Consider the following 24,397-nt stretch of genomic DNA (forward strand, 5'->3'; position numbering starts at 1 on the left):
GCCCTATATTTTCTTAAAAGAATCCACCAAAATGACATTTCAGAAGACACAAAAAAACTAATTAAGGAGAAAAACTGCTTGTGGCAGAAAGCCCAGAGTTCAAAGAGCTAAAGTATATAGTGGTATTCAGAGAACTAAACCCTAATGAAGTCAAACTCTCAAACAATCTTACTATAAAATAAGTGGTATGTCTCCCTTGGACAGGGCCACTCTGTCATGTTCCCAAACACTACTCAAGTGAAAAACTAGATCCCATTATCTAGGGGCACAGTAGCAAAGACTAGCTAGAAGGAACACAGGAACATTTTTAGATCCCATTCTCCACTAATAATCACAAAGGACCTTAGCCAGGTGTGGTGGCAGGCGCCTGTGATCCCAGCTACTTGGAGGCTGAGAATTGCTTGATCCCAGGAGGCAGAGACTGCCATGAGCTGAGATCGCACCATTGCACTACAGCCTGGGCGAGAGATCAAGACTCCGTCTCAAAAAAAAAAACAAAAAAACAAAGGAGCTGACTTTGGTGTATGGGCTACTGAAGGTATTGGCAGAAGGAATAAAAGTTTATTTAGGTTGGAGCAGAGGGTAAATACCCACTTCCATAATTTAATTTCTCAGCAAAGCAAGTGGGAAGAAACCCAAAACCCCTCATGATAGGGAAAGCGGTTGCTTTCTTATTTACTAGGGAATATTGACTTAATTGACTTAACAAGGAGGTAGAATATGAACCATTCTCTACCATATAAAAGTGACACTTTGGCTCTGAACATCACACAATGATCTCAGAACACTAAAAGCTCCTTTCCCATTTTCCAACCAAATACATCAGTATGGATTCTAAAGCATATGCAAAAAAGGACAATTATATTGTTCAAAGAGAAAAAGAGGAAGCTACAACTTTCGAGGTTCAACAGTATGAACACAGAGTTTAAGGAAATTGGCACCAGGATCTAACTGTTAGCATTCATTTGCTGGTTTGAACTCTGTACCTAATATTCCAGAAGGTGATTTCTTCCCCCTTCTGACAAACATTTCAAAATTAACTATTATTACAAGTTGTTTCTAGCTTTGACTACTGCTAAAGTTTAAAGCATTTGCCACAATAAATACAAATATTGTTGTACTACTATCAGTACTGTTCTCTTGCAAACAATGCTTGTGTGAAATTATACATCTAATTATATATAATGTTGAATTTCCTGGCTCTAAGGAATCCTTGCTTCTGACCAGAGGTGGTGCTTCGCGTCTGTAATCCCAGCACTTTGCAAGGCCGAGGTGAGCGGATCACCTAAGGTCAGGAGTTCGAGACCAGCCTGGCCAACATGGTGACACCCTGTCTCTACTAAAACACACACACACACACACACACACACACACACACACACACACACACACCACAAAATTAGCTGGGCGTGGTGGCATGCGTCTGCTGTAGTCCCAGCTCCTCGGTAGGCTGAGGCAGGAGAATGGCTTGAATCTGAGAAGCAGAGGTTACAGTGAGCTGAGATCACACCACTGCATTCCAGCCTGAGCGACAGAGTGAGACTCAGTCTTAAAAAAAAAACAAATTATTGTTTCTGACCATCTCTTAATATCTATATATTCTCGAAATATAAGACCCTAATAGCCAGGTGCGGTGGCTCACGCCTGTAATCCTAACACTTTGGGAGGCCGAGGCAGGTGGATCACGAGGTCAGGAGATCAAGACCAACCTGGCTAACATGGTGAAACCCCACCTCTACTAAAAATACAAAAAAAATTAGCCAGGCGTGGTGGCAGGCGCCTGTAGTCCCAGCTACTTGGGAGGCTGAGGCAGAAGAATGGCATGAACCCGGGAGGCAGAGCTTGCAGTGACCTGAGATCGCACCACTGCACTCCAACCTGGGCGACAGAACGAGACTCCGTCTCACAAAAAAAAAAAAAAAAAAAAAAAAGACCCTAATATCCACCATGCCTCATCCTTCCAGCAAACTTTCCTCAGATCATTCCTAAACATTATTTAAGAATTACAGGCAGCTGGGCACGGTGGCTCACACCTGTAATCCCAGCACTTTGGGAAGCTGAGGCGGGTGGATCACAAGGTCAGGAGTTCAAGACCAGCCTGGCCAAAATGGTCAAACCCCGTCTCTACTAAAAATACAAAAATGAGCTGGACATGGTGGCGCATGCCTGTAATCCCAGCTACTCAGGAGGCTGAGGCAGAGAACTGCTTGAACCCGGAAGGCGGAGGTTGCAGTGAGACAAGATTGCGCCACTGCACTCTAGCCTGGGCGACAGAGCAAGACTCTATCTCAAAAAAAAAAACAAAAACAAAAAGAATTACAGGCCTTGGCTGGTCCAACTACACTGGTATTTACAACTAACTGATCACAACCATTTACAGATTTCTGTGTTCCTTCTCCACTCCCACTGCTTCACTTGACTTAAAAAAAAAAAAAAAAAAAAAAAGGGGGGGGGGCCGGACACAGTGGCTCACGCCTGTAATCCGAGCACTTTGGGAGGCTGAGGCGGGTGGATCACCTGAGGTCAGGAGTTTGAGACCAGTCTGACATAAAGAAATCCCATCTCGGCCGGGCGCGGTGGCTCACGCTTGTAATCCCAGCACTTTGGGAGTGGCTCATGCCTGTAATCCCAGCACTTTGGGAGGCTGAGGCAGGCAGATCACCTGAGGTCAGGAGTTCGAGACCAGCCTGACCAACATGGAGAAACCCGGTCTCTACTGATTATAAAGCCCAAGACTGGCATGGTGGCTCATGCCTGTAATCCCACCCCCAGTACCTTGGGAGGTCAAGGTAGGAGGGTCACTTGAGACCAGGAGTTCAACACCAGCCTGGGCAACATAGCAAGACACTATCTCTATAAAAAATAAAAATAAATTACCCAGGCATGGTGGTATGCACCTGTGGTCCCAGCTACTCAGGAGACTGACACAGGAGCATCGCCAAAGCCTGAGAGGTCAAGACTATAGTGAGCTATGATCACGCCACTGCATTCCCAGCTGAGCAACAAAGCAGGACCCTGTCTGAAAAAAAATTTTTAAAAGGACTGGCCGCGGTGGCTCATGGCTGTAATCCCAGCACTTTGGGAGGCCGAGGCAGGCGGATCACAAGGTCAGGAGTTCGAGACCAACCTGACCAACATGGTGAAACTCCGTTTCTACTAAAAATACAAAAATTAGCCGGGCATGGCGGTGCGTGCCTGTAATCCCAGCTACTCAGGAGGCTAAGGCAGGAGAATCACTTAAAGCTGGGAGGCAGAGGTTTCAGTGAACAGAGATCATGCCACTGCACTCCAGCCTGGGCTACAGGGCAAGACTCTGTCTCAAAATAATAATAATAATAATAATAATAATAATAAAAAGAATTATTGGCTGAGCGTGGTGGCTCACACCTATAATCCTAGCACTTTGCGAGGCCAAGGCAGGTGGATCACTTGTGGTCAGGAGTTCGAGACCAGCCTGGCCAACACGGTGAAACCCCATCTCTACTAAAAATACAAAAAAATTAGCTGGGCATGGTGGCAGGCGCCTGTAATTCCAGCCACTTGAGAGGCTGAGACAAGAGAATCACTTGAACCCAGGAGGCAGAGGTTGCAGTATGCTGAGATCACGCCACTGCACTCCAGCCTGGGTGACAAGTCGAGATTCCGTCTCAAGAATAGAAAAAAGAGGCCGGGCGCGGTGGCTCACGCCTGTAATTCCAGCACTTTGGGAGGCCGAGGCGGGCGGATCACAAGGTCAGGAGATCGAGACCATCCTGGCTAACACGGTGAAACCCCGTCTCTACTAAAAAATACAAAAAAATTAGCCGGGCGAGGTGGCGGGCACCAGTAGTCCCAGCTACGCGGGAGGCTGAGGCAGGAGAATGGCGTGAACCCCGGGGGGCGGAGCCTGCAGTGAGCCGAGATCGCGCCACTGCACTCCAGCCTGGGTGAAAGAGCGAGACTCCTTCTCAAAAAAAAAGAATAGAAAAAAGAATTATCAAATAAACTGAAGTCAATACTGAGTCACTGAGTAATATGTATATGCACTTTATTAACAAAATTCATGCATTTTCCTTAAAAGGAGCCAAAAAGCATTGTTATCCAGATTGTGTCAAAAGCCTAGAATAAAATGACACAAACAAGAGTTTACATCCAAGAGCCCTCAATACTAGGAAGGGGAGAGGAACCAAATTACCACTTACCTATTAGGAAACAACTAAGATTATGAAAGCAAAGTCAATTCTACATTCCAATTTGAGTCTGTAGATTTTCACCTTAGTATTCTATCCCAAGATTAGCTCCTCCGATTAAATTCAAAAAGAAACAATAGAAATATTATTCCAAAGAAGGCAAAATACCACATACATCTTATTTGTTCTCACAGGTAAACAAATGGAAATCTAAGAAAGATTTATTGATTGCCCGGTGAGGCAAAGTGAAAGGGGCTGGGCGGAGACCAAACTACACCGGTAGCGGTCAAGAGATCTTTACTGGAGGTATCGAGCGGCACCATGCAAGGAGAAGGAAGAGAAGAGAGAGAGGGCTGCTGGTGTGCTGGGTTTTATATCCCTTGGGCCTACGTGGATTGGGCTGGGGCGGGCCCAAGGGAAGGTGGGAGATGCTTCTTTCTGATTGGCCCTCCTTTGGCGGGTTCAGACAGTGCCGGGTCAAGGAGGGGAGAAGAACCCGGAACCGGCCCCATCTTAAGGTACGGCGCCATTTTAAGGTACCCCATGTTACCTAACACAAAGATTTTTGTAGATATGACACCAAACATATTCATATTATTCATTAAAGAAAACAATTGAGAAATTGAGTGTTTTGAGTCTTTTGACACCAAACATATTCATATTATTCATTAAAGAAAACAATTGAGAAATTGAGTGTTTTGTGTTTTTTTTTTTTTTTTTTTTTTTTTAGAGACAGGGACTTGCTCTGTTGACAGGGCTAGGGTACAGTGGTATGATCACGGCTCACTACAGCCTGGAACTCCTGGGCTCAAGGGATCCTACTGCCTCATTCTCCCCCAAATAGCTGGGACTACATACAGGCATACACGCTGGGCGCAGTGGCTCACATCTGTAATCTCAGCACTTTGGGAGGCCAAGGCAGGCAGATCACGAGGCCAGGAGTTCCAGACCAGTCTGGCCAACATGGTGAAACCCCGTCTCTACTAAAAAAAAAAAAAAAAAAAAAAATTAGCCAGGCATGGTGGCATGCGCCTGTAATCCCAGCTACCCTGGAGGCTGAGGCAGGAGAATCACTTGAACCCAGGAGACGGAGGTTGTGGTGAGCAGAGATAGCACCACTGCACTCCAGCCTGGGCGACAAAGCAAAACTCCATCTCAAAAAAAAAAAAAAAAAATTAGCCAGGCGTGGTGGCACACACCTGTAGTCCCAGCAGGAGAATCACTTGATCCTGGGAGGTGGAGGCTGCAGTGAGATGAGATTGCGCCACCACACTCCAGCCTGGGCAACAGAACAAGACTCCATCTCAAAAAACAAAACAAAAAAAACAGGCACACACCACCACGTCCGGATAGTTGTTTTTTTGTTTTGTTTTGTTTTTGTAGGCATGGGGGTCTCACTTTGTTGGCCAGGCTGGTCTCCAACTCCTGGGCTCAAGCGATCCTCTCGCCTCAGCTTCCCAAACTGCTGGGATTACAGGTGCAAGCCACCATGCCCGGACTTAATGATGTCTTCTCAAGAGTCGAAGTTTCAAACAGGTGCAGTGGCTCACGCCGGTAATCCCAGCACTTCGGGAGGCCGAGGCAGGTAGATTACTTGAGACCAGGAGTTCAAGACCAGCCTGGCCAACATGGTGAAACTCCATCTGCACTAAAAATACAAAAATTACCCAGGTGCAGTGACACATACCTGTAATCCCAGCTACTCAGGAGGCTGAGGCAGGAGAATCTCCTGAACCCAGGAGGTAGAGATTACAGTGAGCCACGATTGTGCCACTGCACTCCAGCCTGGGTGACAGAGTGAGACTGTCTCAAAAATAAATAAATAAAGAGTCAAAGTTTCTAATTTTGATTGCACTCAACTTCTAGGGCAGGGCTGGTGGCTCATGCCTGTAATCATAGCGCCTTAGGAGGCAAAGGCAGGAAAATCCCCCGAGCCCAGGAGTTTGACCAGCATGGGCAACAATGCAAGACCCCATCTCTATTTTTGAAAAAAAAAAAAAGACATCATTAAAAAAATGGAAAGACAAGCAATAGGCTAGGAGATAAAATCTGCAAAACACGTAACTGATAAAGGAGTTGTATCCAGAATTTACAATAAACTCTTACAACTGAGTAAGACAACCCAAGCAAAGTGGATTACCTAAGGTCAGAACAGAAGATGTGGCCCAAAACTAGTATCTCTAGCATAGTTCAATGTTAATTTCATGATTTAAAATCACAGTTCACAGCAAAAAAGATAACAGGGAAATGAACAAAAAATATGTCATTGCTGTATTTGAGCCTATTCAGTCCTTCAAAAAATTACTAAAATATATACAATGGAGTATTATTCAGCATTAAAAAGGAATAAAATTGACACATGGTACAACATGAAACCTGAAGACATTATGCTAAGTGAAATACACCAGACACAAAAGGACAAATATTGGCCGGGCGCAGTGGCTCACGCCTGTAATCCCAGCTGAGGCAGGTGGATCACAAGGTCAAGAGATCGAGACGATCCTGGTCAACATGGTGAAACCCCGTCTCTATTAAAAATACAAAAATTAGCTGGGCGTGGTGGCGCATGCCTGTAGTTCCAGCTACTCGGGAGACTGAGGCAGGAGAATCGCTTGAACCTGGGAGGCGGAGGTTGCAGTGAGCCGAGGTAGCACCACTGCACTCCAGCTTGGTGACAGAGCGAGACTCCATTTCAAAAAAAAACAAAAAGGGAGGCCGGGTGCAGTGGCTCACGCCTGTAATCCCAGCACTTTGGGAGGCCAAGGCAGGCAGATCACGAGGTCAGGAGATCGAGACCATCCTGGCTAACACAGTGAAACCCTGTCTCTACTAAAAATACAAAAAGAAATTAGCCGGGAGTGGTGGTGGGCACCTGTGGTCCCGGCTACTTGGGAGACTGAGGCAGGAGAATGGCGTGAACCCAGGAGACAGAGCTTGCAGTGAGCCGAGATGGTGCCACTGCACTCCAGGCTGGGTGACAGAGTGGACTCCGTCTCCGTCTAGAAAAACAAAACAAACAAACAAAAAAAGGACAAATATTGTATGACTCCACTTTTACAATGAGGTGCCTAGAATAGTTGAATTCACAGAGACAGAAAACAGAATAGTAGTTACCAGGGCTGGGAGGAGGTGAAATGGATAATTATTGTTTAATAGGTACAAGTTTCAGTTCCGGATGATGAAAAAGTTCTAGAGACTGATAGTGGTAATGGTCACATAACAAGGTAAATGTACTTAATGTCACTGAACTGAAGATTTAACAATATTTAAAATGGTAAACTGTATGTAATGTGTATTTTACCACAATAAAAAAAAAAACTAGGATAGGTATTTTCCTAATTTTCTTTGTCCCTTAGAGATGAAAACATCAATTTCTATATAAAATCAACCAGCCAGGCAGAATGAACACACTCCATTCTCTATTCCCTTCCAAAACCTCAGAAAAAAAATGAAATAAAGGAATAAAAAAATATAAACCCCCAAGGACTAAAACAAAGGGAGAGAAGATGATAGTAGAGAGATGTGAGCAACATTCTGGATAATGAAAAGCAGCAGCAGCAGGGTTCTGCACATTTCAAGATATACAGAATATAGTTTTTAATTAAGACCTATAGTAAATAGCTTTCCTCCAAAAAACTTAAGAACAGAAAAAAATAATCTGTGTGTTTGCTTCAGCAGCACATATACTAAAATATCAGAACACACAGATTAGTATATCCTCTGAGCAAGGATAAGATTAAAATCCACCAAGTGTTCCATATTTTTAGATAAATAAATACATAATCCAGAATCTCCTTTTGACTACTGACTGACTTTCCACAGAAGCAAATGCAGTTAATCTCTCTCTCACATTATTTTCCTTCCCATTTCCAAAACAGCTATAATTAAATGAACCACCTAAAAATCTCTTTTAATTGCAAAACAAATGAATTCCAAAAACTAGGTTAGACCAACCTCCAAAAATAAAAGAAAAATGCCTTTTTCATTAAATGAGATTTAGATTTAGCTCATTTGACCCTACTGCTGCATTTCTATGACACAGGCAATTTTCTGTACTTTTTTAAAGGCCCAGTTCAGTATTTTTATTCATCCATGAGAAAAATTTTGCTATATCTCAGATATTCTTTTTTTTACATCTCTTTTTTTTTTTTTTTGAGACGGAGTTTCGCTCATCGCCCAGGCTAGAGTACAATAGCACAATCTCCGCTCACTGCAACCTCTGCCTCCTGGGTTCAGCAATTCTCCAGCCTCAGCCCCTCGAGTATCTGGGATTACAGGTGCGCCACCACCCCACCTGGCTAATTTTTTTGGTATTTTTAGTACAGACAGGGTTTCACCATGTTGGCCAGGCTGCTCTCGAACTCCTGACCTCAGGTGATCTTCCCGCTTCGGCCTCCCAAAGTGCTGGGATTACAGGCGTGAGCCACCGTGCCCGGCCTACATCTCTTTTTAATACAGATCTCAGATATTCTTAATACTCAGACTATACCTAACACACTATTCAGCTTACTTGCGAAAAAGACTATAGTCTCTAAAATAATGACATTTTGTATTTGGCCAAGAATAAGGAATAACTTCCCAAGTATGTAAAAAAAAAAAAAAAAAAAAAAGTTTCATGAGAAGTATAAACAAAACAAAATCTAAATCTTATTTAGAAAATAACATCCTAAAAATCACTTTCTCAGGTTATGCAGAACAAACATATTCCACCTTTCTACATTTATTGGTTTCTTCAAACACTCTGAATCATAATTTTTTTTTTTTTTTTTTGAGACAGGGTCTCTGTTGCCTAGGCTGGAGTACGGTGGTACAATCACAGGTAAATCACTGCAGCCTTGACCTCCAGGGACCAGGTAATCCTCCCACCTCAGCCTCCTGGGTAGCTGGGACTACAGGCGCACACGCCACCATGCCCAACTAATTTTTTGTGTTTTTCGTAGAGACAGGGTTTCTCCATGTTGCCCAGGCTGGTCTTGAATACCTGGGCTCAAGCGATCTGCCCACCGTGGACTCTCGAAGTGCTGGGATTACAGGTGTGAGCCACCACGCCCAGCCATATCAGTTATCTCAAGTTTCTGCAGCAAAATTCTACATCTTTCTAAGAGCAAGCCATTTGTCATTGTTTCCAAACCTTGGTAAATACGAAAATTCAATGTATAAACTAAGGTCTAATGAAATATACCAGAGGTTAACCAAGATAACCAAAAACCCCAAACAAGAAATGTGATGAGCAATTACACTACTTTGGTGGTTTTTCTTTTTGAGACAGGGTCTCGCTCTGCCGCCCAGGCTAGAGTGCAGCAGTTCAATCTCGGCTCACTGCAATCTCCGCCTCCCGGTTTCCAGCAATACTCATGCCTCAGCCTCCCAAGTAGCTAGCACTACAGGAGTGCAACACCACGCCCGGCTAATTTTTTATATTTTTAGTAGACACGAGGTTTCGCCCTGTTGGCCAGGCTGGTCTCAAACTCCAGCCTCAAGTGATCTGCCCACTTCAGCCTCCCAAAGTGCTGGGATTACAGGTGTGAGCCACCATGCCTGGCCTGGTTTTTCTTTCTATTCTATTTGTGCAAGCTGGGAAATCGTAAGAATACGTATGTAATCCATCAACAAGGACACTGTCGGGACTGAGTAAGGGATAAAGCAAGATTCACAACATGAAAAGAGGAATATAGCCTGTACACAGTATCTTCCCATATCCCAGTTTGCACAAAAGTCAACAGAGAAAAAGCTTTCAAAATTGGCCCTCTTTAATGCAATCTTTTGTCTCTTATACAAGCTTTTCCCCCTTTATTTTCATTCCCGCTGACACCTCCGTAGCCTAGTCTCCCTGCCTCCAACCATAGTAAATACTACAGACCTCAATTTTGCCAAATAAATCTTCACAAAATACCATTTAATCCTATCAGCCAATAGGTCTCAAGGTTATTCAAAACAAGAGGCTTGACTCTTCTCAACTTTTCAAAACTTTGGCCTATTACCAGGCTCACACAAATCCTCTAAAATTAAATTCCACCCCCTGAAGTCCATTCCTGCCTCTACACCTTGGCATATTCTGAATAACTAAATAACCAAATAACTTCCCTCCTTCTATCTGCCTTAATAATTATTCTACGTACCTCTCATTCAGTACTAGACTGCTTTGAGGTATTGTTTGAACTGTTTTATTTATTTATTTATTTTTGAGACAGGGTCTCACTCTGTTGCCCAGACTGGAGGGCAGTGACATGATATCAGTGACATGATATCAGTGCAGTGACATGAGCTCACTGCAGCCTCAACCTCCCGGGCTTAAGCGACCCTCACACTTCAGCTGGGACAACAAGCGCACACCACCATCATGCCTGGCTGATTTTCATAAGGCTTTTTTGTAGAGACAGTGTTTCACCATGCTGCCGAGGCTGGTTAAATCTTTATGTGGGTAAGAACTTTCTTCTCAGAGGACAGAGAACATGGGTTATGCTGCAGAAAGTCAAGCCCCAGATCAGAGGTTGTAAAGCGCCAAGCCACAAGACAAATTCTGCCTACAGTGGTAATTTGTTTGGCCCACAGTGTTTATATATGAATTCATAAGTTGCCAACATTTAATAATAAAAATTTCTTACAAAATCTTGATTTCTAGCTTCTTCTTAGAAAAAAATTAAGATATTCAGTCTGCACTCTCCCCAAGGTCAATAGTAAGCCAACGCTGAATCGTACACTTTAAAGTAGTGAATTTTGCCTCAATTTTTTTTAACCTTCTGAAAACTTTCTTTTTAATTTTGAAAAATATAATGACGGGATCTCACTATGTTGCTCACACTGGTCTCAAACTCCGAGGCTCAAGCCATCCTATCACCTTGGCCTCCCAAAGTGCTGGGATTACAGACGTGAGCCACTGCAACTGGTAAAAAAAAAAAAAAAAAAAAATTTAACTACCAATACATTGTGAGTGTATTCCCAAGAACTTAAGTAGTATTTTTAAATTATTTTAATTGACAAAAAAGGTATATATTTATCATGTAAAACAGGTTTCATTTATTTATTGAAATAAAACAAAGATGGGGTCTCACTATGTTATCCAGGCTGGTCTCAAACTCCTGGCCTCAAGAGATCCTCCTGCCTTAGCCTCTCAAAGTTCTGGGATTATAGGTATGAGCCACCATGACCAGCCTATAATATGTTTTAAAATATGTACACGTTGTGGAATGGCTAAATCGAGCTAAATAACATATACATAACCTCACATACTTTTACCTCCATTAAAAAAAAAAAAAAAAAAGGCTGGGTGCGGTGGCTTACGCCTGTAATCTCAGCATTTTGGGAGGCCGAGGCAGGTGGATCACCTGAGGTCGGGAGTTTGAGACCAGCCTGACCAACATGGAGAAACCCTGTCTCTGCTAAAAATACAAAATAAGCTGGGCGTGGTGGCACACACCTGTAATCCCAGCTACTCGGGAAGATGAGGCAGGAGAATTGCTTGAACTCGGGAAGCAGCGGTTGTGGTGAGCCGAGATTGTGCCATTGCACTCCAGCCTGGGCAACAAGAGCAAGACTCCGTCTCAAAAAAAAAAAAAAATCACGCCAGGCATGGTGGCTGACACCTGTAATCCCAGCACTTTGGGAGGCCGAGGCGGGTGGATCACCTGAGGTCAGGAGTTCAACACCAGCCTGGCCAACATGATGAAACCCTATCTCTACTAAAAATACAAAAAATTAGCCAAGTGTGGTGGAGAACACCTGTAATTCTAGCTACTTGGGAGGCTGAGGCAGGAGAATTGCTTGAACCCGGGAGGCAGAGGTTGAGATTGCAATGAGCCAAGATCATGCCACTGCACTCCAGCCTGGGCAACAAAAGTGAAACTCTGTCTCAAAAAAAAAAAAAAATTGTAAGCCAAAGCTACTTTAATAGCTGCTCCCTTGGAGGGGAATGAATTCCCTAGTTCACTTAAAGTCCCAGTCCGATCTGTCATTACTTACTAAATGTTCATCCAGCCCTTGCAGGCATTTAAATTTACAATGCTCAGCCTAAATAAGTTTACTGAATGATTAATGAACTCAGATCATAACTTTAAGAAAGATAAAGTTGATCGTAATGATAATAACGAAAACAACAACTAACACTTCACACTGTGAGCCAAGTCTTGTTCAAGCAGAAACACATAATACCTATGTATATATGCTATTACTATTCCCAATTTACAGATGAGAAAACTAAGGCACAAAGAAGTTAGGCAAGTTGGCCAAGATCATACCACCAATACACAGTAGAGTCAAAATTCAAAATCAACCTAACTCCAGTAAATACTATTAACTCCTACAATATAATTCTTTAGACTAAAATCCTTTCCTTTGTGACCAATTAAATTTGATTATTTGGAAAAATAATCAAGACAAAATTGTAGAACCTACTCTTTCTTTGCATGAATGAATGACTAACAAGCAAATCAAAGTTCACCTAAATGCAGATGGTTATTTCTGGAGCTTATCTTGTCTTAAAAAAATAAAAAATAAAAAGTCCATCCTGGCCAACATGGTGAAACCTCGTCTCTACTAAAATACAAAAAATTAGCCAGGTGTGGTGGTGGGCACCTGTAGTCCCAGCTACATGGGAGGCTGAGGCAGAGGAATCGCTTTAACCTGGGAGACGGAGATTGCAGTCAGCTGAGACTGCGCCACTGCACTCCAGCCTGGCGACAAAGCAAGACTCCATCTTAAAAAAAAAAAAAAAAAAAAAATGTTATCTTGTAACTGACAAAGAAAAGTTGTGGAATACAGTAGTAAAATAATAAACATTTTCTCAGAAAGCAAGCAAGTTAGTAGATATTTCTGGAGTGAGTTAAGCTCAATATGTAGATGAATTCTTAACCTATAAGTGACGATGCAGTATTAAAATTCTTCTCTTTCCTGGGACAGAAGGATAGATCTATTAGGGTAAGCAATTTCCAGACATGGGAAAAAAAATGCGAGTTGCTGGAGGGCAGAGATTGCTTTTTCACCATGAGTCCCTGCAATGTCTAGCATACAGCAGCACTTAGAATACATTCAATTATGTTAGGCCAGATGCCTATAATCCCAGCACTTTGGGAGGGCAAGGCAGGCGGATCACCTGAGGTCAGGAGTTCGAGACCAGCCTGGCCAATACGGTGAAACCCCATCTCTAGTAAAAATATAAAAATTAGCTGGCCGTGGTGGCAGAGACCTGTAATCCCAGCTACCCAGGAGGCTGAGGCAGGAGAATGGCTTGAACCCAGGAGACGGAGGTTGCAGTGAGCCAAGATTACACCACTGTACTCCAGCCTGGGCAAGAACAAGACTCTGTCTCAAAAAAAAAAAAAAAACATTTGGCCAGGCGCAGTGGCTTATGCCTGTAATCCAGAACTTTGGGAGGCCGAGGCAGGTGGATTATTTGAGGTCTGGAGTTCAAGACCAGCCTCACCAACATGGTGAAACCCTATCTCTAGTAAAAATACGAAATTCGCTGGGCGTGGTGGCACATGCCTGTAATCCTAGCTACTTGGGAGACTCAGGCAGGAGAATCGCTTGAACCCAGGGGGTGGAGGTTGCAGTGAGCTGAGATTGCACCACTGCACTCCAGCCTCGACAGCAAGAGAAAAACTCTGTCTCAAAAAAAAAAAAAAAAAAAAAGGAATACATTCAATTATGTTAAAGGAACCAAAAAATCTGAACTTAATTTCTTAAATTGCAATGCAACGAAACTCTTGTAACATTTATCATCTTCCTTTTTATAATAATCAATCACTGGCAAGGAAGTTTGTTTTCCCGACAAAATCCTTAAACCAGCAGTTTTATATTTGAGTACCCTTTGGAACCTAGCACAATAGCAGCTCAACAGATCCTTGTCAAATATTACAAACTTAAACTTTCTATACTTATGTTTCCTACAGGTCTCTCGGTGCCAATGTTTAAAGTAGAATTTAAAAGGCCAGGTGCGGTGGCTCACGCCTGTAATCCCAGCACATTGGGAGGCTGAGGCAGGCAGATCACGAGGTCAGGAGATCGAGACCATCCTGGCTAACATGGTGAAACCCCATTTCTACTAAAAATACAAAAAATTAGCCAGGCATGGTGGCAGGTGCCTGTAATCCCAGCTACTCAGGAGGCTGAGGCAGGAGAATCGCTTGAACCTGGAAGGCGGAGGTTGCAGTGAGCTGAGATTGCGCCACTGCACTCCAGCCTGGGTAACAGAGTGAGACTCCGTCTCAAAAAAAAAAAAAAAAAAAAGTAGAACTTAAAATAACATGGTTTCTCATTTATAAAGCAACAGATATTATGAAGCCCCCTTTTTTTTTTTTGAGACAAAGTATCCCTCTGTCACTCTGTCGACCAGGCTGGAGAGCAAGCTCCGCCTCCCAGGTTCACGCCATTCTCCTGCCTCAGCCTCCCGAGTAGCTGGGACTACAGGTGCCTGCCACCACGCCCGGCTAATTTTTTGTATTTTTAGTAGAGACGGGGCTTCACCGTGTTAGTCAGGATGGTCTTGATCTTCTGACCTCGTGATCCGCCCACCTCAGCCTCCCAAAGTGCTAAGATTACAGGGGTGAGCCACTGCGCCTGGCCGAAGCCTTATTATAAGATATTTCTGCTATCAGTCATATATTGTGATGTCAACAAAGCCATGAAAAATCAGTGAGTTAGCACATAAAGCACAGAATATAATAGAGTGAGCTGGAAAGAACCTGAGAAATCATATTCAAAACATTCAATAGATAAGTGAGGAAACCAGGCCCAGAGAGATTTAAGTGAGCTGCCCAAGATCACAGAATTTAAATGACCAGTAATACCAATGCTAGAACGCAGGTTTCCTGAATGTTGGCTCAAATACCTTTCCACAAAGAACTGCTTTGTGAGCTTGAGATGAAATGGATATGCTGAGAAATATTTTAAAGATATTTTAAATACTTTAATAATACTTTTAAATATTTTTAAAATTGCTTTATAGTAGCTATCACAAATCATCCCACCATCTCCTTCCTTTCTCTTAATTATAAAAAAGAACAGGATCGGGCTCGGTGGCTCACACCTGTAATCCCAGCACTTTGGGAGGCAGAGGCGGGCAGATCACCTGAGGTCAGGAGTTCAAGAGCAGCCTGGCCAATGTGGTGAAACCCCGTCTCTACTGAAAATACAAAATTAGCCAGGTGTGGTGGGTGCATGCCTGGCCTCCCAAGTCCCAGCTACTCAGGAGGCTGAGACAGGAGAATCACTTGAACCCAGGAGGCAGAAGCTGCAGTGAGCCAAGATCGTGCCATTGCACTCTAGCCTGGGCAAGACTCCATCTCAAAAAAAAAAAAAAAAAAGTGATTTTATTTCCTTTGGATATATACCCAAAAGTGGCAATGCTGGATCATATTTTAGTTCTATTTTACCACTATCTTCCTATTCAGCTTTCTTTTTTTTTTTTTTTTTTTTTTTTGAGACAGAGTCTGGCTCTGTTGCCCAGGCTGGAGTGCATTGGCGTGATCTTGGCACACTGCAAGCTCCGCCTCCCAGGTTCACGCCATTCTCCTGCCTCAGCCTCCTGAGTAGCTGCGACTACAGGCGCCCGCCACCACGCCCAGCTAATTTTTTGTACTTTTAGTAGAGACAGGGTTTCACCTTGTTAGCCAGGATGGTCTCGATCTCCTGAACTCGTGATCCGCCGGCCTCAGCCTCCCAAAGTGCTGGGATTACAAGCGTGAGCCACCTCGCCCAGCCTCAGCTTTATTATCTAACAATTCACCTGCTCAACTTCATTCACTTCCTATTCTCTTACTGCTTAACTTTATGTTCTACTTTTTTTTTCTTATCCAGTAGTCTTCCTTCTCTCCTGACCTTTTAAAGTAATCTGTCTTGTCCTCATGTTTTGCTTCACAATATTACTGTCAACTGGATCTAGATAACATTTTTTTTCTTTTTCCTTTTTTGAGACAGACTCAAAATTATGTTGCCCAGGCTGGAGTATAGTGGCATGATCTTGGCTCATTGCAGTGTCCACCTCCTGGGTTCAAATGATTCTCCTGCCTCAGCCACCCAAGTAACTGGGACTACAGGCGCATGACACCACACCTGGCTAATTTTTGTATTCTTAGTAGAGATGGAGTTTCACCATGTTGACCAGACTGGTCTCAAACTCCTGACCTCAAGGGATCCACCCGCCTTGGCCTCCCAAACAAAGTGCTGGGATTACAGGCATGAGCCACCACGCCAGGCCAAGATAACATTTTAAGTCATGAATTCATTTCCTTTTCTAAAGATTTAATAGGTATTATTTTATTTGATCCACACAACAATGCCAGGGATGGAGATAGGAATCAATACTTACCTATTTTACAGATGTATAAACTGAGGTCTGGCAAGATTAAATAACTCGCCGAAAGTCACACAGCTTGTCAGTGGCAAAATCAAATCGGAACCCAGATCTTTTCTTTCCAAGTCCTCTATTCTTTCTCCACTGAACCATGTTGTCTTTTTTTTTTTTTCCAAGACAGGGTCTCACTCTGTCACCCAGGCTGGAGTGCAGTGGTGTGATCATGGCTCACTGCAGCCTCAACCTCCTGGCTCAAGTGATCCTCCCATGTTACCCTCCCAAGCAGCTAGGATTACAGGTACACGCCACCACACCAGCTAATTTTGTTTCATTTTGTGTGGAGTCAGGGTCTCACCATATTGTCCAGGCTGGTCTCAAACTCTTGGATTCAAGTGATCCTCCCACCTTGGCCCAGCAAAGTGCTGGAATTACAGGCATGAGCCACTGCACCTGGCCATGTTGTTTTCTTTTTCATTCCCCACCTCTTAACCTTACACATGCACATGTCTAAATAGTATACAGAGATAAATGTGTATAAAACAACACAAATAGAAAAAGTATGCATATGTGTAAGGGATCTACAAACACAGAAAAGTCAGAAAACCCAAATTAAGAGCACAGTGTGGCTCACAGGCTAATCCCTGCAGAGGCAGCTTTGGGTTTCAGAACCAAGTGAAGCTGCCTATATGTTCAAACAACTGATGCAGCTAGCATCAACACTGCTCTCTCCTCATAGCAGGTATATGACCAGAGCTTGGCCTCTGCATCACTCTTGCCCCCAATTTCTCTCACAGGATGTCACCATACCTGAAGTTCTCACAGTTTGAGTCACTTCCTTGGGTTAGGGCGTTGTCTCCACAAGGCCACTGTGAAATGCATGGTACCTGAGAAAGGAAGGAGAGTCCATTAACACATTACTTCTATAGTTTTTTGTCTGTTTGTTTGTTTTTGAGATGGAGTCTTGCTCTTTCGCCAGGCTGGAGTGCAGTGGCACGATATTGGCTCATTCCAACCTCCGCCTCCTGGGTTCAAGTGATTCTCCTGCCTCAGCCTCCTGAGCTGGGACTACACTACGGGCACGCGCCCCCACGCCTGGCTTTTTTATTTTTGGTAGAGATGGGGTTTCACCATATTGGTCAGGCTGGTCTTGAACTCCTGACCTCATGATCCGCCCACCTCAGCCTCCGAAAGTGCTGGGATTACAGGCGTGAGCCACCGCACCCAGCTGACTTCTACAGTTAAACACATCAGATCTGCAATGACCTTGGGACTCTAAAAGCACAAAGTCTCTTTTAAAAATTTCATGGGATAGACAATTTTTAATGGAGCAGACAGGACAAAAGAAAGAACTGGGGGAAAATGATTCATACATAGTATGGGAAGATACCAATCTGAGTATGATGGCTATCTGGCAAAATGAGGATGGCCATATAAATACACCAGCCTATAAGGGTCACCATAATGATAGTCCCTGCAACTTGGAGACTCCTAGGGACAGGAAAAGAAAAAGCACACCAAGGATCTGGATATAGTCAGTTCTGAAAAGAAGCAAAAAAGCTGAGCTGGCAGCAGTTTTTCAAGGACAGTACACTGCTAGACTGCAGGAGGATAGAGGCAGGAACAGCTTCTGGTTAACTGCTTCTAGTTGTGAGGATAGTTTCCAACTTAATGTTTTTAGCTGAAAGCCAACCTCCCAACCAGAGAATGCTGCAATTCAATCCTGTGAACCCCCTAACTAACTTATATTGACTCAAAGCCAGTATCATTTACAGCCATAAAAGTCAACATGCCTTTACTGAGTGCTTATTATGAGCCCAGAATTTGGCTAAGTACTATAAATACAAAAAAAAAAAAAACCTTACATGTTTTTGTCTTAATTCTTATAAAGGAAACCAATGTCCAAAACCCAAAACAGAGACTTAGGCAACAAGAAAGAAAGTGGCAAAACAACAAAACAGATGACTATTTCCTATCAGTACTAACACGAATTTCTTTTTTTTTTTTTTTGAGACAGAGTCTCATTCTTGTTGCCAGGCTGGAGTGCAGTGGCACAATCTCAGCTCACTGCAACCTCCGCCTCCCAGGTTCAAGCAGTTCTCCTGCCTCAGCCTCCCAAGTAGCTGGTACTACAGGCGCGCGCCACCACACCCGGCTAATTTTTTGTATTTTAGTAGGGATGAGGTTTCACCACGTTGGCCAGGATGGTCTTGATCTCCTGACCTCATGATCTGCCCGCTTCAGCCTCCCAAAATGCTGGGATTACAGGCATGAGCCACAGCGCCCGGTCCTAACACAAATTTCTTAAGACAGAATGAATACAACAAAACTCACTTCTAGGCCAAAATTCCTTGTTAAACTCTTGCCTAAACAGTCAAGAGGCATAGGCTAAAAATCTCCCTTTTCTTTTTCTAGTCTAATACCAGAAGGTCTTCAGTAGTGCACATTGACCTTGGTAAACTAGAGAATACCAGTCCCAGAGTTGCAAAACCTAGTTCTAGTTCTAGTTCTTACTCTTAACTAGTTTCAGGTAAATTATTTAACCTTTAAAACAAACAAACAACAACAAAACAGAAAACTAAGAGATTGGAGTAATCTAAGAATAGCATATATCTGGCACATATCTACTACCTACCAGATAACTGTCCACAGGAGACATCACTGATCAACCATAATACAATTTCTCAGAGCCCCTACAACCAGAATCCTTCCAAACACAGTGCTTCTGGCAGCTTCAAAATGGGAGCTGGCTGATAAACCAAAATATATTTGCCATTATGGACTAGATAATCTCTGTAATTTCTTCCAACTCTAAAACTCAATGAGCAAGTTTCTACGGGCTGAGAGAAAAACACTTCCAAGAAGCCTAGATCAATACTTCTGAGAGACATAAATTTCAGTCCAAACTCCAAGTTCTAAATTAGCCAGGCTTGGTGGCATGCACCTGTAATTCCAGCTACTTGGGAGGCAACTACTTGGGAGGCTGAGGCACACGAATCGCTTGAACCCGGGAGGTGGAGGTTGCAGTGAGCCGAGATCACATCACTGTACTCCAGCCTGCGTGGCCGAGCAAGACTCCATCTCAAAAATAGTAACAATAACAAACTTCAAGTTCTCTTCCAAATTACATCTGACATAGTTCTTTCTAATTTCTCAAAGACGTTAATGAACAATTCACTCTCATACCATAAATAACATATATAACCTGGCAATATTATTCAGACTTGCTAATGGGTTCTTACGACAGAAAAGGAGCCCTTTACCCAGACTAGCTTTAAAAAAAAATCCTCATCTAAAAATATGGCAACAATATTGCACTAGTAAAAAGCTAAATCCAATCCTTTGATCATCCCCCCACAACCTCTCTCCAAGGTCAGGCTTTGTCACTTCTCAACTAGACTTCTGCAATAGCTACTCCTTCATCTTTTCGCTCATCACCAGAGCAATCTTTTTTTGTTTTTTGATGCCTATCTTTGTCCTGCAGTACACAGCAATTTTCCTAAAACACATATGCACTCACATCATTTCCCTGTCGAAAAATCTGTATCTATTTCTCTTTTTTTCTTCCTTTTTGTAAAGACGGGATATCATCATGTTGCCCAGGCTGGTCTTGAACTCCTGAGCTCAAACGATTCACCCGCCTCAGCCTCCCAAACTGCTGGGATTACAGTCGTGAGGCACTGAGCCCAGCCCTGTATCTATTTCTACCAACATAAAATTCCAAATTTTTAGCATTATACTTAAAATTTTTAGCCAGAGCACAGTAGCTTACACCTGTAATCCCAACACTTTAGGAGGCCAAGGTGGGAGGACCACTTGAACACAGGAGTTCAAGACCAGACTGGGCAACATAAAAAGAACCTGTCTCTACAAAAAAATTTTTAAAATTAGCCAGGCATGCTAATGCATGCCTGTTGTCCCAGCTACACAGGGAGGCTGGGGAGGGAAGATCACTTGAGCTCTGGAGGTCCTGCCACTGCACTCCATCCTGCGTGACTGGGTGAGACCCAGTCTCAACAACAACAAATAATCACTTTTCAAATACTTGCTTCCTTTAACCTTTCTGACCTTGTGTTTCAAAATGTTCTCCTTCCCCATTCCACTCCATACTCCCTGAACTCTTTTTGTTCCATAATCCTCTGAATTTACACACAGCATTAAGGCATTCACTCAGCCTACCCTGTCCTTCTCTTTCCCTGCCCTTTTCACATTCCTACTCTTCATCTAAGACCCAATGTGGATTCAGGGGCAAATCTTGCCTCTTCTAACCAATCCTCCACCCAGCCACACACACAGAATTGGCCACTTGCTCTTCCGTCTCAAAGCTTTTTGACCTTTCCGTGGTAAGTCTACAGTACCATTTGCCCTCAGTGGTTCCCAAGACCATCAGAATTACCTAAGGCATGTGTTAAAAATAAATTGGTTGGAGCCAACCCAGACCTACTAAATCCATCTCAGAAGGTGAGACCCTGGAATTTCTAAGCTCTCCTAATTATTCCAATGGTCAAATTTGGGGACTACTGGTTTGTCTGTCTCTCCCAATAGGTGAAAAGATATATTTTTTAGGGCCAGGAGTGGCAGCTCATGCCTGTAATCCCAGCACTTTGGGAGGCCAAGGCAGGTGGATCACGAGGTCAGGAGTTCGAGACTAGCCTAGCCAATATGGTGAAAATCCATCTCTACTAAAAAATACAAAAAAATTACCGGGGGTGGTGGCACGCGCCTGTAGTCCCAGCTACTAGGGAGGCAGGAGAATTGCTGGAACCCGGGAGGCGGAGGTTGCAGTAAGCGGAGATCACACCACTGTACTCCAGCCTGGGTGACAAAGTGAGATTCCATCTCAAACAAACAAAAAAATGTATTTTTTTTAAAGAATGTAGAAATGTTTGATTCTAGAATACACTGAAGAAGTAGTCTGTACTCATTTTTTTAATTTCATATCATATCCTTGGTGACCTGACCTGTATGCTGAATATAATGGAATTCCTTTTGGACTCACAAAACTTAACATTCACGGTTCAAGGAAGCAGTAGAATTTCCACCTTCATTTCTAAATTTTTTTTTTAGTTTTTGAGACAGGGTATCACTCTGTCACCAAGGCTGGAATGCAGTGGCACAGTAACAGCTCACCGCAGCCTCGACCCCCGGGACTCATGTGATTCCCCCACCTCAGCCTCCTGAGTATCTGGGACCACAGGCACCTGCCACCACACCCGGCTAATCTTTGTATTTTTTGTAGAGATGGGGCTTCACTATGTTGCCCAGGCTGATCTCCAATTCCTGGGCTCAAGTAATCCGCCCGCCTTGGCCTCCCAAATTGCTGGGATTACAGGTGTGAGCCACCACGCCCATCCCACTGCTTTTTTTTTTTTTTTTGAGATGGAGTCTCGCTCTGTTGCCCAGGCGGGAGTGCAGCGGCGAGATCTCGGCTCACTGCAGCCTCCACCTCCTGGGTTCAAGCCATTCTCCTGCCTCAGCCTCCCCAGTAGCTGGGACTACAGGCCCGCGCCACCACGCCCAGAGAATTTGGGTTTTTTTTGTATTTTTAGTAGAGACGGGGTTTCACCATATTGGCCAGGATGGTCTCGAACTCCTGACCTCGTGATCTGCCCGCCTCAGCCTCCCAAAGTGCTGAGATTACAGGCGTGAGCCACATACAGTACCCGGCCCATTTCTTAATCTTAAAAATAAATCGTAGCTTAAATAAACCTGTAAAATACACACAGCAAGCTCTCGCCAGATCTGCCATGAGAACTTCACCTCAACTGATAAAACATTCCTTAGCCGATTTTGAGAATGGAAATACACTGCCTTTACATACTTCCTGAAGATCGAATTATATTAAGAAAAGATGCAGGAGAACCCACCTAAGTGCAGTGATAGGTGTCTGGCTCCAGGGTCTTACTAATTTTCAAGGCAAAAATCCCACACTTCCCCATCCCCCACTCCAAACCAAGTATACTGCAGCTGTGGAAGAATGGCAGAAAATGTAATAAGATTAGGATACGAATACAACCAAGAAAACAAGGTTGCGTTGTTATTGGGGATAATGAATTCCTGGCCCTTTACAAGTTCACCTGGTTACATGTCCAACTAATTTTAGGCCCAGCGTCTACTTCGGGCGCACAAATCCTGCGATTCTCTTTTAAGTCGCGGACAGGAACTGTCTTGGAAAACTTGAGTTCTCCACTTAAAAGTCATGTCATCATGTTTCGACCCTTAGAATACGTTCAACGGCTACTTTTTTCTTTTCTCTGCTAAAGAAAACGGCACTCTCCGGAGGAAGGGCAGTGACAGCTCCACGTCTGCAAAAGTCGGCGCCGCCACGAACGTGGCGGACATCGGGGAGGGCGCCGGGGCCGGGACCACCACGCCGGGGGGACAATGGAAGGAGGAGGGGAGTGGGAGAGAGAAGGGGAGGCAGCCGCTGTGCTGGGCCCTTCTAGCGACTGGGGGCTCGGAAAAGTCTCGAGAAGGCCAGCTGGGTGGCGGGGGACCCGGCCGCCGCCCCTCACAGGGCCACGTCGCCCGCGCCGGCCCCTGCCGCCGGGCCCCGCGCGTAGGCCGAACAGCTGGAGAGTGGCCCCACGCGGGGCTGAGGGGCGAGGGTCCGGACGGTACCCACGCCCGTCGTGGCCCAGCCCTTTCACAACTTGGAGCCCGCGAGGCGAAGGCCTCCGGGAGCCTGTGCCAGACACTGATCCCTCCGAACGTCCAGACAACCCACCCCCACCGCCCGGCCCGGGCCAGTAGCCCGAGCTCCCCGCTCCCCCGACAGACACCGGCTCTGGGAGAAGGAGCAGCCGCGGCTCTGGGGTCCCGACCCGCGCGTCCCACTCCTCTACCCTAGTTCTTCCCGAACATTCTCATCCGGACTCCCTCCCTCTCCCGAGAACTGCCCCCGCGTTCGCCCACGGGTGTTTACCGGGACTCGGGGCGGCGGCGACTCCTCAGTCCCTAGACTAAGATGGCAGCCGGTCCCGAGCCTCGACCACAGCTACTAGAGCGAGTTAGCAGCTAAAGCGCAGGCGCCTGAGCGCAGGAGTGGTCTAGACTACAAGCCCCAGCAGGCCTTGCGCGCCAGCCGTCCGGCCCGTCCCTGGCTTGAAGAGCTGGCTGCGGTGGTAAATCAGTTAAATCCCAGTTTTCCTCACCTCCAGGTGAGATGGGCGCGAGCGGCTCCCAGCACCTCCAGGCTTTTTTTTTTTTTTTAACACCCCGCCCACCAGAGCCTATAAGGACTGTGATTCTCAAACTATGGTGTGCATCAGAATCACCTAGAGAGCTTATTAAAACTTACACTGCTGACCCCCACCCCCAGAGTTTCTGATCAGAAGATCTGGCATAGGAGGATAGGGTCTGATAATTTGCATGTCCAACAAGCTCTCTAGTGATACGACTAGTGAGTGAAATCATAATCTGAGAACCACTGGGCTATATAGCTTAGTTTATAACTTAGTTGCTCTTTTTTCTTTTTCTTTTCCTTTTCTTTTTTTTTCTTCTTTTTGAGATAAGGTCTCACCCTTCACCCAGGCTGGAGTGCAGTGGTGCAGTCAAAGCTCACTACAGCCTCACACCCCTGGGCTCAAGCGAGCCTCCCACCTCGGCCTCCTGAGTAGCTGGGACAACAGGTAAGCACCACCACACCCGACTAATTTTTTTCTGTTCTTTGTAGAGATGGGGAGGGGGTGGGGTGCGGAGGGGATGGGGCGGGGATAGGGCCAGGGTCTCGCCATGTTGCCCAGGCTGGTCTCCAACTCCTGGGCTCAAGCGATACTCCCTCCTCGGGCCTCCCAATCGCTGAGATTACAGATGTGAGCCACTGCACCTGGCCTGGCTTAGCCTTTAACAACGTACATTAAAGGCCGTGGTTAAAAAGAAAATAAGGCCGGGCACGGTGGCTCACGCCTGTAATCCCAGCACTTTGGGAGGCCGAGGTGGG

The 24,397-nt window shown here is 44.7% G+C and overlaps 1 protein-coding gene across 4 annotated transcripts in view; it reads right to left on the bottom strand.

Annotated features, from left to right (window-relative positions):
- The window catches only part of ITCH (itchy E3 ubiquitin protein ligase), a 170,613-nt gene extending 147,156 nt beyond the window's left edge, over positions 1-23,457 (bottom strand). For 2 of the 4 annotated variants that reach the window (XR_009211553.1, XR_009211554.1), the window contains exons 1-2: positions 23,381-23,452; positions 17,266-17,342 (exon numbers count right to left, since the gene is read on the bottom strand). The gene's annotated coding sequence lies outside the window, so the exon portion shown is untranslated. Of the gene's footprint in view, positions 1-17,265; positions 17,343-23,380 lie in introns of all 4 variants that reach the window. The other 2 variants (XM_032141887.2, XM_032141888.2) reach the window with 1 other exon arrangement.
- Positions 23,458-24,397: the final 940 nt, after the last annotated feature.

The sequence above is a fragment of the Hylobates moloch genome, unplaced genomic scaffold (assembly GCF_009828535.3).
Source record: "Hylobates moloch isolate HMO894 unplaced genomic scaffold, HMol_V3 SCAFFOLD_21, whole genome shotgun sequence".
NCBI classification, from domain to species: domain Eukaryota; kingdom Metazoa; phylum Chordata; class Mammalia; order Primates; family Hylobatidae; genus Hylobates; species Hylobates moloch.